Source organism: Rutidosis leptorrhynchoides, chromosome 11 (genome assembly GCF_046630445.1).
Source record: "Rutidosis leptorrhynchoides isolate AG116_Rl617_1_P2 chromosome 11, CSIRO_AGI_Rlap_v1, whole genome shotgun sequence".
Classification (NCBI taxonomy): domain Eukaryota; kingdom Viridiplantae; phylum Streptophyta; class Magnoliopsida; order Asterales; family Asteraceae; genus Rutidosis; species Rutidosis leptorrhynchoides.
The window spans coordinates 224,607,499-224,625,195 of NC_092343.1; positions in this window are offsets into that span (position 1 = coordinate 224,607,499).

The window sequence follows — 17,697 nt, forward strand, 5'->3', positions numbered from 1 at the left end:
TTGTAAAGATATTATTTTATATCACATTTGATATTTTGCGTCTTATCGTCAAAATTAGTAGCTTTTGCTGAACTTAATGTTAGTCTTTGAAAGTGCGATGTTTTACCCTATTTTGTACATAAGATAAACTACAAACATATATATATATATATATATATATATATATATATATATATATATATATATATATATATATATATATATATATATATATATATATATAACCTTTATTTATTAAAAAATTTAAATGAATAATTTTTTAAAATTTTGTTTCCTTTTACTTTAGGTAGTTTTGGTATGTTTACCTAGTCCGTCCCTCGACAAAATTTAAAATTTGTCGTTTTTAAAGCGATTGTTTTAAAAGCAAAGATTTTTTTGGGTTTTTTAATTTTTTTTGGTATACTTTAGATCAATAATATTAAAATAATGATAACAAAATTTGTCGCCCCGCCCTCGGGTAAAACAATTTCAGTTCCATGACCTAGTCTTCAACTTACGATGAATTTTAGAAATCATTTTTTAAACTTAATAAAATAAAGTAAATTTTGTTTTTAAATTCACACAAAACTTAAATTAAAAAAAAACATATTAATTTTATACAAAACCTACAAAACAAAAATTCAGAATGGGGGGAGAAAACTAGTTCTGTAGTGTCTGCTAGTAGAAAAGACCAATCGGATTCCATTCTCGGAACTACACGAGAACAGAACAACTAACTCTAGACAACGTTTTCTTTTTAGAACATTTGAATCTCCCCACACTTAGGTAGCTGTGGTGTCGAATTTGTGATTAACTTCATTTTCAATTTCCTTTAGACCATAATCAACTTGCATATCTGTGACTTTTGCTTTAAGCCATTGGTCGGATTCCTGTGTAATATTCACAAATTCAACCAGTTTTGCCTTTTCTTTAGGCGATAGATTGGATACTAAGCGGTTACATAACTTAAAGTTCCCCTTGGTTCTGGCATCGCGAATCCGTTTAATAAGTTTCTTCATTGAACTTTTAATAACGGAGACATTTAATTTTGTATCAACAATGGGGTTCTTTGTTATCAGGTCATCATTAGGTTTTACTTCATCTTCCCCACACTTAGGCGTTTTATTATTGCTAAGCACTACCGTTGGAGTCGGTAAAACAATATGGTTCTGACCAATCGTTTTTGTTGGTTCAACGATTTTGGTTAGTGGAGATTTAGACTTTCGACTCACAAAGGTGATCGATTTTTCATTATCACTAAGTGTCATTCTACCCTCTCTTACATCAAATAACGCCCCGGTAGACGCTAAGAATGGTCGATCTAAGATTAGAGGAATGTTTGAGTCCTCTTCTATGTCAATGACAATAAATTCGACTAGAAAGGTTAAATTACCTACTTGAACGGGTAGGTTGTCAACAATTCCAACTGGATGCCTAATGGTTTAATCAAAGAGTCGGACACTCATCTCTGTTAGACTTAACTCACCTACTCCTAATCTCTTATATAATAAAAGAGGCATTACACTTACACTCGCACCTAAATCTGCTAGTGCATCATACATGACACAATCGCTAAGTAGACAAGGAACAATAAGTTAACCCGGATCACCCACCCTGGGTGGAGGTTTTGGTGGAACTGTCTTCACCGGGTTTATCTTTACGGTTTTTGTTTCTTGTACTTTCTTATTCTTCTTCTTCTTCTTTCCAGAGGTATCACAAACTTTATTACCTATTACTTGCTCATACTCAACTCCTTTTCTTGGAAACGGGATGGCTGGTCTGTAGGGTTTCACCACTGGCTTTACATACTCGGGTGGTGGTGGTGGTGGTGTAACTTCTTCATTGTTACTCACATCTAAAACCTTCCCATCTTTTGGAGCTGGTTTTTCAGAATTTGTTGACACCATATTAACATTCTCATTCCGAGGATTTACTTCAGTATCACTCGGTAGCTTTCCTTATTCTCTTTCACTCATCATGCTAGCAAGAGTACCTACGTGTTTTTCTAGATTCAAAATGGAAGCTTGTTGAGTTCTTAATGACTTATCAAACCTCTCATTTGTTTGGGTTTGAGATGTAATAAATTATGTTTGAGATTCCATTAGCTTTGCCATCATTTCTTCCAGATTTGGCTTTTTCTCTTCGGTTTGTTGTGGTGGTTTATACAAGTTAGGTTTTTGTTGATTGAAAGTGTTGTTTTGAGTTGGTTGGTTATTCGGACCTTGTTGGTTGTACGAGTTATTGTTGGGTCCATTTGGATTGTAAAGAATGTTTGGATTTCGATTAAAGTTTGGCCTTGGCGTTTGATAATTATTTTGAAAATTATTTCCTGGCCTTTGGTTCATGTAGGAAATATTCTCACGTTGTTCCATCGTTTGCTCGATGTGACAATCTTTCGTTAAGTGTGGTCCACCGCATTGCTCACAACTGATTCGTATTGCGTGAATATCTTTAGTCATCTTTTCTATTCGTCTCTCGAAAGCATCTATTTTTGCGGAAACGGAATCAAAGTAATGGCTAGAATCGGCTCTAGCCGCTTTAGATGAACGAAAGATATCTTTTTCTTGGTGCCACTCATGTGAGTGGGAGGCTGTGTTATCAATAATTTTGTGAACTTCAGTTGCGGTTTTCTTCATAGTGGAACCACCAGCCACTATGTCGATGTCTTTTCGTGTAGTAATGTCGCATCCTTGATAGAATATTTGTACTATTTGATAAGTGTCTAAACCATATTGCGGACATCTTCTTAACAAATTTTCAAATCTTGTCCACGCCTCATATAGAGTTTCATTTGGCTTTTGCGTGAACGTAACAATTTCTCCTTGAAGTCTCACGGCTTTAGATGCCGTAAAAAATTGTTTAAGAAAATTTTCAACTAAGACATCCCATGTATCAATCGCCCCTTCAGGTAACGATTCTAACCAATCTTTGGCTTCTCCCTTTAAAGTCCAGGGAAATAACATGAGATATATCTGTTCATCCTCAACTTCTCTGATTTTAAATAGAGTACAGATCCTATTAAAGGTTTGAAGATGTTCGTTTAGATCTTCTTTTGGCGTACCACTATATTAGCATTGATTAGTTACCATGTGTAGGATTTGTCCCTTGATTTCATAATCTGGTACATTAATATCTGGCTTAATAATGGCGTGACCTTGGCCTGTGCGTGTGGCTCTCATTCTGTCTTCCATACTTAGAGGTTCTGTTACTTCCATAATTGAATTTGTTGAATCTGAATCACTAGAGGATTCTGATTTAATGGTTTCTTCCTCGACAATCTCTGGTTGAATGATTTGTGGTTCAGGAGGAATGATTAGTGGTTCAGGATCTCTGAATTGTCCTTGAATATCCTCCGGGTTTTCAATTTTGAAGTCGGGTTCAAAATATGGATTATCGAAAATTTGAGTTGGAGTACTTGTTCGACTGGATGACGATTCTAAAGAAAAATCAACGGCGACAATGTTGGCTAGATGTCTTGATCGAGTTACAGGTGGTGAACGTATGAAAGGTGGTGAACGTTTTGCTCGGTGCATTCACTAAATATCCTATTAGTTATAAAAGATAAAAATTATATAAGTTATCAAATTAATATACTTTTCTGATTTTGCTCACGTTTCGAATAGCCAATAGATGCAGTAGGTAGCCAGGACCCTTTAAATCGGAAGCCCACAACTCGCCACTAACAAATCCAACTATTACTACGAACCAGAAAATTTAGGATGTCTATCAATTTAACTGCTTAAAATAATTTTTTTCGTCAAAGTTTAAAGAAAATAAAGAAAATTCTATGTCCTAAAAACTAGAACGTCGAGAAATAAGAAAGAAAAAGAGTGCGTCGAAAAATGTCGAAAAATAAAAGGTCGAAAAATAAGCGTCAAAAAACAAACAGTCGAAAAATAAATATTAAAACTTACGTCTAAAGGTATTAAAGCTTAAAAGGAATTCTATATCTAAAACGGCAATATCTTAAAAAGTACTAAAATCTTAAAACGGTGTCGCAAAATTCTAAAGCACCTAAATCTTAGTCTAAAGAAAAAGCACTTAAGGGATTTTACGGCAAAGCCTAAAAATCTAGAAATATAAAAATTACTACGGTAAAATACTAAACTTAAAACTATATAGCGAACGATAAATATTACAAAATAAACGATAAAAATACAAATTATAACTAAAATGATAAAAATACAAATTTTATAAAGATATTATTTTTATATTATTATTTTATAAAAGTATTAATTTATATAGTTTATAATAATTATTAAACTTAATAATACTAATTAAAACTAAAAATAAAACTAAATTAAACTAATTAATATTTTAATTGAACCCTAATTATAATTAATTATATATTAAACTTAACCCTAATTTGATTCAGTCGAGGATCAGACCTGTCAGAGCAGGTCATGCGGTCGCATGAGTTATTAAGGCTCTGCTCATGCGATCACATGGAATCGAATACCAGGCTTGGTGTTGGGCTTCTACAGTACTATGCCCGAATAATTTTTAATATATATATTTTTTTTAATTTACAAAATATTTATAGAAAATATAATAAACTTATATTTTAAAATTTTTAATTTTTTTTATTAAAAATATAACTTTTATATTAAATATATATTTTTTTATATTTAAAACTTAAAAAAATTATATTTTTACAAAAAGAGATTAAAATTTATATATATATGTATTTTTTATAGCGTTTTGCTTTCGGCTCACCGGCAGCGGCGCAAAAAATACTTGATGTTAAAGAAGAGGGGTACAAAATAGTTATATTTTTATTGCGAAATATTATTAAATACGATACAATTTTACACAAGTTATTTATTTATTTATAGAGTGGATATACCTAAACCTTGCTACAACACTATAGGCAGTGTACATAATCGTAGAGTAGTGTAGTTTTTAGTAAGTCTGGTTCGTTCCGTAGGGAGACGGCTTATTGTGTACACTATATTTTTAAACAATTATATTTGTATAAATATATATATATATATATATATATATATATATATATATATATATATATATATATATATATATATATATATATATATATATATATATATATATATATATATATATATCTATGTATGTATATATATATATATATATATATATATTAGTAATATAGTAGTATTATTATTATTAAAAAAAGGGGGTTTTACCGTTTAATGACCGGTTTGTCGATTTTAAAATAAAGCGTAAAGATAAATGACGATAATATAAATGACAGAATTTAAATTGCGATAAAGTAAATTGTAGTAATTAAAATGACAGTAAATAAAGGTACGATGAAATATGAAATAAACGTATTAAGCTTATTTAAACTTCCGTAATCATGATGTTTGACGTTTTGATTTTAATTAATTGTTGCATGTAACACCCCGTCAAATCCCTTTAACGAAATGTTAACTCTGGTCCCAATGCTTGGCTTGACTTCTACGTAACAGCAATATTCTACATCGGAAGCAATTAATACCTGAGAATAAAACACGCAAAATGGGTCAACAATATTGTTGAGTGAATCTACAGGTTTTAGGTAAACAATACAGTATGTTTAAGAAATAACATTTTAAAAACATTTACTAGTGGAAGACCACCAAAGTTTAATGTTAAAGTTTTTAGACAACGCCGTTTCTCATTTCAAAAGTTTGTCGACACTACCATGTCAAATTTCAATCAATTGTAGACAACACCCTGTCAAGTTTTATCTCGTTTGCTCGTAAACCACAGTTTAAATATCATTGTATAGTAGCTGAAAAACAGTTATCAGAAAAATTGTTTAATTTCCTTAACCACGAGATTCTATCGCTGTATACACCTAGCACCTGAATACTAGCATTAACCCGAGTATAGAAACCACTATACCCGCCTTTACCTCCTAAAATGTTATACACTTGTATGAGTGTATCTAATGTTCAAAATAAATGCACCACTGCTTTTATAGTGGGTGAGGTTGTCAACCTAACGGATCCGTCCATCTAAATTGTGCTTACACCGATGGTATTAAAAGTATTCAAGCTAGAGGCTTTGTGTACAAACTCAGTATGCATATGTGTAGTACTCATGTCAAAACAAAAGTAATTGAAAATGTAAATACAACATCGTGTATTCTCATCCCTGAAAACATGTAAAAAGCGGGACTGTAGACTCACCTTCGAATAAAGCTCGGAATGAAAGACAAACGACTTGTACGGTTTAGACGCGAGTAATGTAACCTAAGTATATATATTTAGGTTGGTCAATATATGTATCTTAAACAAGTGTGTTTTTATAGCATACGTTGTCTTATTGCTCGACTCGACGCGATTTAAAGTAAAAGTCAACTATATCATGCAAGTCAAACAAAGTCAACCGAAGTCAAACAGAAAGTCAAACTTGGTCAATGTGGTCAAATAAAGTCAACATCAGTAGGTTCATGTCAAATATTGGTCAACATGTCAAACCTAAGTCATACAATACGTTTTAGGTCATGAATAATCATTTTCACAATTTCAGTTTATCGTTGTGCACCAAATCCATGAACACGTAGCATACTTAGCACATTATCTCATAGTACAAAATTCACATAAACATGGAAAACTCCAGATCATAAATAGACTTAAAATAGATTCTAAAAAGTCTGACCAGGGACTCATAAGACAATTAAAAGTCAGGAATCAGAAGGGATACATTTGGGGTTTGCCAAGTCAGTTTCTGACCGCGCACTGATTTCATTTTGGCTATAAGCAGAGTTTGGAACATGCGATTGATACAAGACCAGTGGCCATAGTTCAAGGAAAAATCAAAGCAACACATATCAAAAATCTAGAAACTTTTGTTTAGCCAATTGGTACAGTTTATTCGTGCAAGTTGAACATTCAGTTTTCAGCTCAAATCAAAATTCACATAAAGTATGGCTCTATTGTACCCAATGCATAAGGTTTCAGAGATTGAAATAAACTAAAAATAAGTCAAATATAATGTTAAATTTCATTTTCCAGAAGCATACATGCTCAATCAATGTAAAAATTCCACAGAGTACAAAACCGTGTTCAATTTACAGATTCAATTCCCATTTAGTTAGTCACATTCGCATACGATTATCCGAAGATCTAGATACAATTAGCCCATGACATCCACATAATAGATGAAGTACTTTTTGTATACTTTTCAAATATGCAAATCTTTAATCACAGAAGTTAACACATTTTATCATACAAGGTTATTTTCATGCAAGTGCTGTATAAAACTTCATTTACACTAATTCTAGCATAACTCGGGCTATACATAAGCAAACGACATGATATCCTAGTCTAACTTGAGTATTTTTAAATTATATTTCCAGTGGTATAAGTCTCACATGCCAATTCGTTTTCTATCAATATCAGATTTCTGATCAAGCAACAAAAACACAATGATAATTCAAATCGACATAACTTAATCATACGGAAACGAAATCAAGCGAATCCAAAGCCTAAAATCAATAGTTTTTCACAAGGAATCTGATTATAACATAATAATTAACATTTGAGAAACTTAATTTTTCTGATCAAACAAATACAAATTCGTTTTTAAACCCTAGCGCATCAAACAATCAAAATAACGATTACAATTAACACGTACGCGTATAGACTTGAGCAATTGACAACATAACTATGAAACTTTATAAAAATCAGATTTTTAAGAATTAGGGTTTATGCAATTATATCTTGGATCGCTAAAAGAATTATACCAACGCGTAGAGGAGATCGAGAATTGCAACTTTCGTGTTCAAGGCTTGCTCTAAAAATTAAAATTGAATGGTATGATGATGGTGGTGATGGTTGACGTGAAAGAGGGAGAGGGAGGGAGATCGACTACTTAATTTTCTTGTGAGGGAATTATGACTAAATTAGGTTTAACACAAGCCTTATATATCTAGCCCTAGTTCCACTAATTGACACTTAAGTCCTCCAAGTTTCAAAATTTAAACAATAAAGGGGTGGGGAGGGGGTTCACGGCTGTGGCCCACTTAGGAAGGGTTCCCGGGCTCTCGTTTTGCAAAACCGCATATTCGTGGTCCGTTTTAAGTGTCGTTTTGTCGTACCGAAGGCCCGGAACGCTAACCCGATCGTTAAACGCAAGCAATTGTCTAATTTATTAAAAACCCAATAAATTAAATATTTTAAAAAGTTAATAATTAATAAAATTAATTATTAAAATAAACCCGAGCGTTTCGTTGCTCAAAAAGCTATGATCAAAATCGTATCGTTTTTATCGTAATTCATTATCCGAAATATTTATTTGAATTAATATCAACCCATATTAATTATTAAAACCCTCCAAAGACCAAGTACGCATTTAATACACGTAAACGCATAAAAGTTAAATAATCGCCGTTAAATAAACTAACGGAAGGTTAATGAAAGTAACAAAAAAAAATCAGGGTTGTTACATTACCCACCTGTTATTGAAAATTTCCTCCTGAAATTTTAGTGATCGTCTGCCGAAGTAGTTACCTCTGGAAACAATTGCGGATACTTCAGCCTCATCTGGTCTTCACGCTCCCACGTGAACTCTGGTCCTCTTCTCGCGTTCCACCGAATTTTAACGATAGGAATTCTGATTTGCTTCAACTGCTTGACCTCAAGGCCCAAGATTTCAACAGGTTCCTCGATGAAATGAAGTTTGTCGTCGATACGTAGTTCCTCTAGAGGAATAATCAAATTATCATCGGCTAAGCACTTCTTTAGATTGGATACATGGAAAACGTCATGAATACCGCTGAGTGTTTGTGGCAGTTCCAATCAGTAAGCTACTGGTTCAACCCTTTCAGTTATCTCAAATGGTCCAACATATCTAGGACTCAGCTTACCTCATTTCCCAAATCGTACAACGCCCTCCTAAGGTGATACCTTAAGCATAACCTTGTCACCAATTTGGAACTCTATGTCCTTCCGTCTAACATCGACGTAACTCTTTTGATGACTTCGAGCCGCTCTCAACCGTTCCCGAATCTGTAGAACTTTCTCAATTGTCTCCTGAAAAATTTCAGGACCTGTCAACTGACTATCACCCAACTCGCTCCATCAAACGGGTGATCTACACTTTCTTCCTTACAATGCCTAGAAAAGCGTAGCTTTAATACTCGCATGGTAGCTGTTATTGTATGAGAACTCAGCTAGTGGTAAATACTTATCCCATCCGTTTCCGAAATCGATGACACACGCTCTCAGCATGTCCTCAAAAGTCCGAATAGTTCATTCGCTCTGGCCATCTGTCTGGGGGTGATATGCTATACTCATATCTAAACGGGTTCCCAATGCTTCCTGCAATGATTGCCAAAACCTGGAAGTAAATCTGCTGTCGCGGTCGGATATAATGGATATAGGCACTTCATGCCTAGAGACAACTTCCTTAATGTAGATCGGAGCCAACTTCTCCATTTTATTAGTCTCCCTTATAAGTAAAATGTGTGCGGACTTAGTGAGACGATCCACGATAACCCAAATAGTATCGTGACCTCCCGCTGTTCTTGGCAGTTTCGCAATGAAGTCCATGGAAATTCCTTCCCACTTCCACTGGGGAATCTCTGGTTGAATTAATAATTCTGATGGCTTCTGATACTCAGCCTTGACTTTAGCGCAAGTCAACCACTTCCCGACATAGGTAGCAATGTTAGCCTTCAAATTCGGCCACCAATAAAATGCCTTCAAATCTTGGTACATTTTATTTGATCCCGGATGAATTGAGTATCTCGACTTGAGTGCTTCCTCTAACACTAGTTCTCTCAATCCACCAAATTTTGGTACCCAAATTCGGTTAGCAAAATACCGTGTTCCATCCTCCTTGATGTCAAACTTCTTATCCATCCCTTTGGGAAATTCAACATCAACATTCTCTTGTTTCATGGATTCTTGTTGTTCTTAGCGGATTTGTGATGTGAGATTTGTACGGACAACTATGTTAAGAGCTTTAACCCTAAGAGGTTTCTCTCGCTCCTTTCTGCTCAAGGCATCTGCCACAACATTCGCCTTGCCCGGATGGTATTGAAGTTCGCAGTTATAATCATTAAATAGTTCCATCCAACGTCGTTGTCTCATGTTAACCTGTTTCTGATCGAATATGTACTGTAAACTCTTATGGTCAGTGAAGATAGTGAACTTGGTTCCAAACAGGTAGTGTCTCCACATTTTAAGTGCAAAGACAACAGCTCCTAACTCAAGATCGTGCATAGCGTAGTTCTGCTCGTGTATCTTTAACTGACGCGATCCATAAGCAATAACCTTATTTCGTTGCATAAGCACGCAACCCATTCCTTGGTGTGAGGCATCACAATAAACAACAAAATCTTCACTTCCCTCGGGTAGAGTCAATACTGGTGCAGTTGTTAACTTCTCTTTCAACAACTTAAAGGCAGTCTCTTGCGGTTCTGACCACTCAAACTTCTTGCCCTTATGAGTCAATGCGGTTAATGGTCGGGTAATCTTGGAAAATCCTTTAATGAATCTCTTGTAATAACCAGCTAGACCCAAAAATTGCCTAATCTGCGTTGGCGTCTTTGGAGTTTCCCAATTCTTAACCGACTCAATCTTTGCTGGATCGACCTGTATTCCATTGGCTCCTACAACATGGCTAAGAAATTGTACTTCTGGTAACCAAAAGTCACACTTAGAGAACTTTGCGTATAACTGCTCTTCTCTAAGAATAGTCAATATCGAACGTAGATGCTGATCGTGCTCTTCTCTGTTCTTGGAGAACACCAATATATCATCAATGAACACAATGACGAATTTATCTAGGTATGGCTTACACACACGGTTCATGAGATCCATGAACACTGCTGGTGTGTTCATCAAACCGAACGACATCACTGTAAACTCATAATGCCCATAACGTGTTCTAAACGCTGTCATCGGGACATCAGCTTCTTTGACTCTCAATTGATGATACCCGGATCTCAAATCAATCTTTGAATAACAATTAGATCCTTGTAGCTGATCAAATAAGCCATCAATCCTCGGTAGCGGATACCGATTCTTGATTGTTAGCTTGTTCAATTCTCTGTAGTCGATACACAATCTCATCGACCCATCCTTCTTCTTAACAAATAGGACCGGAGCTCCAACTCGGAAATTCATGGCTATGTGACCCACCTTCTAGTACCGATCGTAAATTAGGACATTACAACTCTAATGTTCTTCACCACAGGAAGCTCTTGTAGTTCTAAAGGTGCAAGTCTGTATATCGTACGCGTAACGGGTGCAGCTGCTGGCACCAAATCAATCCGAAATTCGACTTCACAGTGGGGTAGATGTGTAACCTCAGGACAATCTCTTATAGTTGGGAATAGCCAGGTCTCTTAAATGTCGGCTCATCTTTACTCACATGTGCTAGAATTGCGATACATTCTCATATCATGTACTTCTGGACCTTCGAGTAATTAGCGTAACATGACGGTGGACTGATCTCTTCTCCGTACACTATTATTATTGGTGAAAGAAATTCGAATAGTCTTCGGGTCGTAGCTGCCTTGATTGTATCGTCAGATAACCAGTTGTTTCAACCATGAGGTTAAAATTTCCCAGTTCAATAGTTCTATAAAGTACATGTTGTCTAAGGGAGGCACAGGGTTATAAAGGTTGTGACCAATTTCTCTAGCGTTAAGGCTTCCATCAGCACCGGTGTTGACATCATGTATAAGCATTATGATCGGTGAGTGAGAGCAGTTTCGTGAAGAATTTCATGGAAAACGAAATTGAATAAGGTATAATGGCAACCCGAACAAAATCTGATATTTAATCGAAAAGGGTTGGTACAATCTTCCAGACGTGTGTGCCTCGCAAGAAACAGATGAAGTGTAGTTCGCATCGATACATTCAAAGTTGGTTGGTAATGTTTGTGGGTATAACGAAAATGATTGCCGCTTAAGAAAAGTACGTTGGGGCAGAATGAGAAAGGATATAGTGACAAGTAGTATTACTAGTAGTAATGAGTGATGGGGTTAGCGATAAGTAGCAATGGATGGTGATAAGCAGTGATGATAGTGGTGGCGAATAAGTTATTAGATAGCGTGCTCGCATCATGAGTATATATACATGTATACTAATGCACCCAATATGGCATAATAGTTATCAATCCGTAGGCTCGTGTTGGGAAACAAAATCATGATCGACGGGTGACTGAATGATAGGTAAGTTGGAAATCGAGTGGACAATATCTACTACGTATTGTGCGGGCTGTTACCAGGAATACTCCCCTAAAGACGTATCAGAATTGAGTTGTGATGCACAGTAGTGAGTAGTAAAGTGTGGATGTGTTAATGGTGATGAGTAGTGCTTGGTAGTGGTAAGTAGTAATGATTAGTATTGAGTAGTAGCAAGTAGCAAGGGGTAATAGTAAGTAGTATTTAGTAATGACAAGCAGTGAGAAGTAGTGATCAGTCGTGACTAGCAGTCAGAGGCAGCGTGGAGTAGCAGTTAGCAGCAATAAACAGTACTGAGTAGTGGTATGAGATGACGAGTATGTTTAAGTAGTGTCTTTGTAGTGACGGGTGGTGATCGGTGGTGGCAGGAAGTGTCGAGCGGTGAGGAATGGTGTCATGCTTACAAGTTACTTATAAGTTATAATAACAATTAGTTTGCACAGTGTAAGTCTCTATTCATATTTAAGGTTATACATTTTGTGTTCACAACAGTGTTTATCCTAGTAACCTACTTGACTCGCTCCCAATTCCTTATTTTGCGATGTCGGAACTTCTATATGAGTCACCGTAATGTAATCCCGGTCATTACATTACACTATCTCACATATCCATTCGACATCACTCCATAAGTTCAAGATAGCGTAGTCAACTTAATTTAGTTAAATCCGGCTTCGTGTGTACGTATGTGTTTCGTGATATAGTATATTTAGTCCAAGTCCATATTGTATGGTATAAGGCATATATGTATGTGGTGTAATGTGTAGCCCTACATGTAGCATTGTGAAGCAAATAGTGCAGGTATGGTGTATAAAAGTCATCCAAGACACACAGCTATAGACTAGACTTCACTAATGCGCCCTACGGTTAGACACACTAATGTATCCTAGTTCCCTATAGCCAAAGCTCTGATACCAAATGTAACACCCCGTCAAATCCCTTTAACGAAATGTTAACTCTGGTCCCAATGCTTGGCTTTACTTCTACGTAACAGCAATATTCTACAGCGGAAGCAATTAATACCTGAGAATAAAACACGCAAAACGTGTCAACAATAATGTTGAGTGAATCTACAGGTTTTAGGTAAACAATACAGTATGTTTAAGAAATAACATTTCGAAAACGTTTACTAGTGGAAGACCACCAAAGTTTAATGTTAAAGTTTTTAGACAACGCCGTTTCTCATTTCAAAAGTTTGTCGACACTACCATGTCAAATTTCAATCAATTGTAGACAACACCCTGTCAAGTTTTATCTCGTTTGCTCGTAAACCACAGTTTAAATATCATTGTATAGTAGCTGAAAAACAGTTATCAGAAAAATAGTTTAATTTCCTTAACCACGAGATTCTATCGCTGCATACACCGAGCACCTGAATACTAGCATTAACCCGAGTATAGAAACCACTATACCCGCCTTTACCTCCTAAAATGTTATACACTTGTACGAGTGTATCTAATGTTCAAAATAAATGCACCACTGCTTTTATAGTGGGTGAGGTTGTCAACCTAACGGATCCGTCCATCTAAATTGTGCTTACACCGATGGTATTAAAAGTATTCAAGCTAGAGGCTTTGTGTACAAACTCAGTATGCATATGTGTAGTACTCATGTCAAAACAAAAGTAATTGAAAATGTAAATATAACAGCGTGTATTCTCATCCCTGAAAACATGTAAAAAGCAGGACTGTAGACTCACCTTCGAATAAAGCTCGGAATGAAAGACAAACGACTTGTACGGTTTAGACCCGAGTAATGTAACCTAAGTATATATATTTAGGTTGGTAAATATATGTATCTTAAACAAGTGTGGTTTTATAGCATACGTTGTCTTATTGCTCGACTCGACGCGATTTAAAGTAAAAGTCAACTATATCATGCAAGTCAAACAAAGTCAACCGAAGTCAAACAGAAAGTCAAACTTGGTCAATGTGGTCAACTAAAGTCAACATCAGTAGGTTCATGTCAAATATTGGTCAACATATCAAACCTAAGTCATACAATACATTTTAGGTCATGAATAATCATTTTCACAATTTCAGTTTATCGTTGTGCACCAAATCCATGAACACGTAGCATACTTAGCACATTATCTCATAGTACAAAATTCACATAAACATTGAAAACTCCAGATCATAAATAGACTTAAAATAGATTCCAAAAAGTCTGACCAGGGACTCATAAGACAATTAAAAGTCAGGAATCAGAAGGGATACATTTGGGGTTTGCCAAGTCAGTTTCTGACCGCGCACTGATTTCATTTTGGCTATAACCGGAGTTAGGAACATGCGATTGATACAAGACCAGTGGCCATAGTTCAAGGACAAATCAAAGTAACACATATAAAAAATATAGCAACCTATGTTTAGCCGATTGGTACAGTTTATTCGTGCAAATTAAACATTCAGTTTTCAGCTCATATCAGAATTCACATAAAGTATGGCTCTATTGTACCCAATGCATAAGGTTTCAGAGATTGAAATAAACTAAAAATAAGTCAAATATCATGTTAATTTTCATTTTCCAGAAGCATACATGCTCAATCAATGTAAAAAATCCACAGAGTACAAAACCATGTTCAATTTACAGATTCAATTCCCATTTAGTTAGTCACATTCGCATACGATTATCCGAAGATCTAGATACAATTAGCCCATGACATCCACATAATAGATGAAGTAATTTTTGTCTACTTTTCAAATATGCAAAGCTTTAATCACAGAAGTTAACATATTTTATCATACAAGGTTATTTTCATGCAAGTGCTGTATAAAACTTCATTTACACTAATTCTAGCATAACTCAGGCTATACATAAGCAAACGACATTATATCCTAGTCTAACTTGAGTGTTTTTAAATTATCTTTCCAGTGGTATACGTCTCACATTCCAATTCGTTTTCTATCAATACCAGATTTCTGATCAAGCAACAAAAACACAACGATAATTCAAATCGACATAACTTAATCATACGGAAACGAAATCAAGCGAATCCAAAGCCTAAACTCAATAGTTTTTCGAAAGGAATCTGATTATAACATAATAATTAACATTTGAGAAACTTGATTTTTCTGATCAAACAAATACAAATTCATTTTTAAACCCTAGCGCATCAAACAATCAAAATAACGATTACAATTAACACGTACGCGTATAGACTTGAGCAATTGACAACATAACTATGAAACTTTATAAAAATCAGATTTTTAAGAATTAGGGTTTATGCAATTATACCTTGGATCGCTAAAAGAATTATACCAACGCGTAGAGGAGATCGAGAATTGCAACTTTCGTGTTTAAGGCTTGCTCTAAAAATTAAAATTGAATGGTATGATGATGGTGGTGATGGTCGACGTGAAAGAGGGAGAGGGAGGGAGATCGACTACTTAATTTTCTTGTGAGGGAATTATGACTAAATTAGGCTTAACACAAGCCTTATATATCTAGCCCTAGTTCCACTAATTGACACTTAAGTCCTCCAAGTTGTAAAATTTAAACAATAAAGGGGTGGGGAGGGGGTTCACGGCCGTGGCCCACTTGGGAAGGGTTCCCGGGCTCTCGTTTTGCAAAAGCGCATATTCGTGGTCCGTTTTAAGTGTCGTTTTGTAGTACAGAAGGCCCGGAACGCTAACCCGATCGTTAAACGCAACCAATTGTCTAATTTATTAAAAACCCAATAAATTAAATATTTTAAAAAGTTAATAATTAATAAAATTAATTATTAAAATAAACCCGAGCGTTTCGTTGCTCTAAAAGCTATGATCAAAATCGTATCGTTTTTATCGTAATTCATTATCCGAAATATTTATTTGAATTAATATCAACCCATATTAATTATTAAAACCCTCCAAAGACCAAGTACGCATTTAATACACGTAAACGCATAAAAGTTAAATAATCGCCGTTAAATAAACTAACGGAAGGTTAACGAAAGTAACAAAAAAAAAATCAGGGTTGTTACATTACCCACCTGTTATTGAAAATTTCGTCCCGAAATTTTAGTGATCGTCCGCCGAAGTAGTTTCCTCGGGAAACAATTGCGGATACTTCAGCCTCATCTGGTCTTCACGCTCCTACGTGAACTCTGGTCCTCGTCTCGCGTTCCACCGAACTTTAACGATAGGAATTCTGCTTTGCTTCAACTGCTTGACCTCAAGGCCCAAGATTTCAACAGGTTCCTCGATGAAATGAAGTTTGTCGTCGATACGTAGTTCCTCTAGAGGAATAATCAAATTATCATCGGCTAAGCACTTCTTTAGATTGGATACATGGAAAACGTCATGAATACCGCTGAGTGTTTGTGGCAGTTCCAATCTGTAAGCTACTGGTCCAACCCTTTCAGTTATCTCAAATGATCCAACAGATCTAGGACTCAGCTTACCTCGTTTCCCAAATCGTACAACGCCCTCCCAAGGTGATACCTTAAGCATAACCTTGTCACCAATTTGGAACTCTATGTCCTTCCGTCTAACATCGACGAAACTCTTTTGACGACTTCGAGCCGCTCTCAACCGTTCCCGAATCTGTAGAACTTTCTCAATTGTCTCCTGAAAAATTTCAGGACCTGTCAACTGACTATCAACCAACTCGCTCTATCAAACGGGTGATCTACACTTTCTTCCTTACAATGCCTCGAAAAGTGCAGCTTTAATACTCGCATGGTAGCTGTTATTGTATGAGAACTCAGCTAGTGGTAAATACTTATCCCATCCGTTTCCGAAATCGATGACTCACGCTCTCAGCATGTCCTCAAAAGTTTGAATAGTTCGTTTGCTCTGGCCATCTGTCTGGGGGTGATATGCTGTACTCATATCTAAACGGCTTCCCAATGTTTCCTGCAATGATTGCCAAAACCTGGAAGTAAATCTGCTGTCGCGGTCGGATATAATGGATATAGGCACTTCATGCCTAGAGACAACTTCCTTAATGTAGATCTGAGCCAACTTCTCCATTTTATCAGTCTCCCTTATCGGTAAAATGTGTGCGGACTTAGTGAGACGATCCACGATAACCCAAATAGTATCGTGACCTCCTGCCGTTCTTGGCAGTTTTGCAATGAAGTCCATGGAAATTCCTTCCCACTTCCACTGGGGAATCTCTGGTTGAATTAATAATTCTGATGGCTTCTAATACTCAGCCTTGACTTTAGCGCAAGTCAAGCACTTCCTGACATAGGTAGCAATGTCAGCCTTCAAATTCGGCCACCAATAAAATGTCTTCAAATCTTGGTACATTTTATTTGTTCCCGGATGAATTGAGTATCTAGACTTGTGTGCTTCCTCCAACACTAGTTCTCTCAATCCACCAAATTTTGGTACCTAAATTCGGTTAGCAAAATACCGTGTTCCATCCTCCTTGATGTCAAACTTCTTATCCATCCCTTTGGGAAATTCAACATCAACATTCTCGTGTTTCATGGATTCTTGTTGTGCTTCGCGAATTTGTGATGTGAGATTTGTACGGACAACTATGTTAAGAGCTTTAACCCTAAGAGGTTTCTCTCACTCCTTTCTGCTCAAGGCATCTGCTACAACATTCGCCTTGCCCGGATGGTA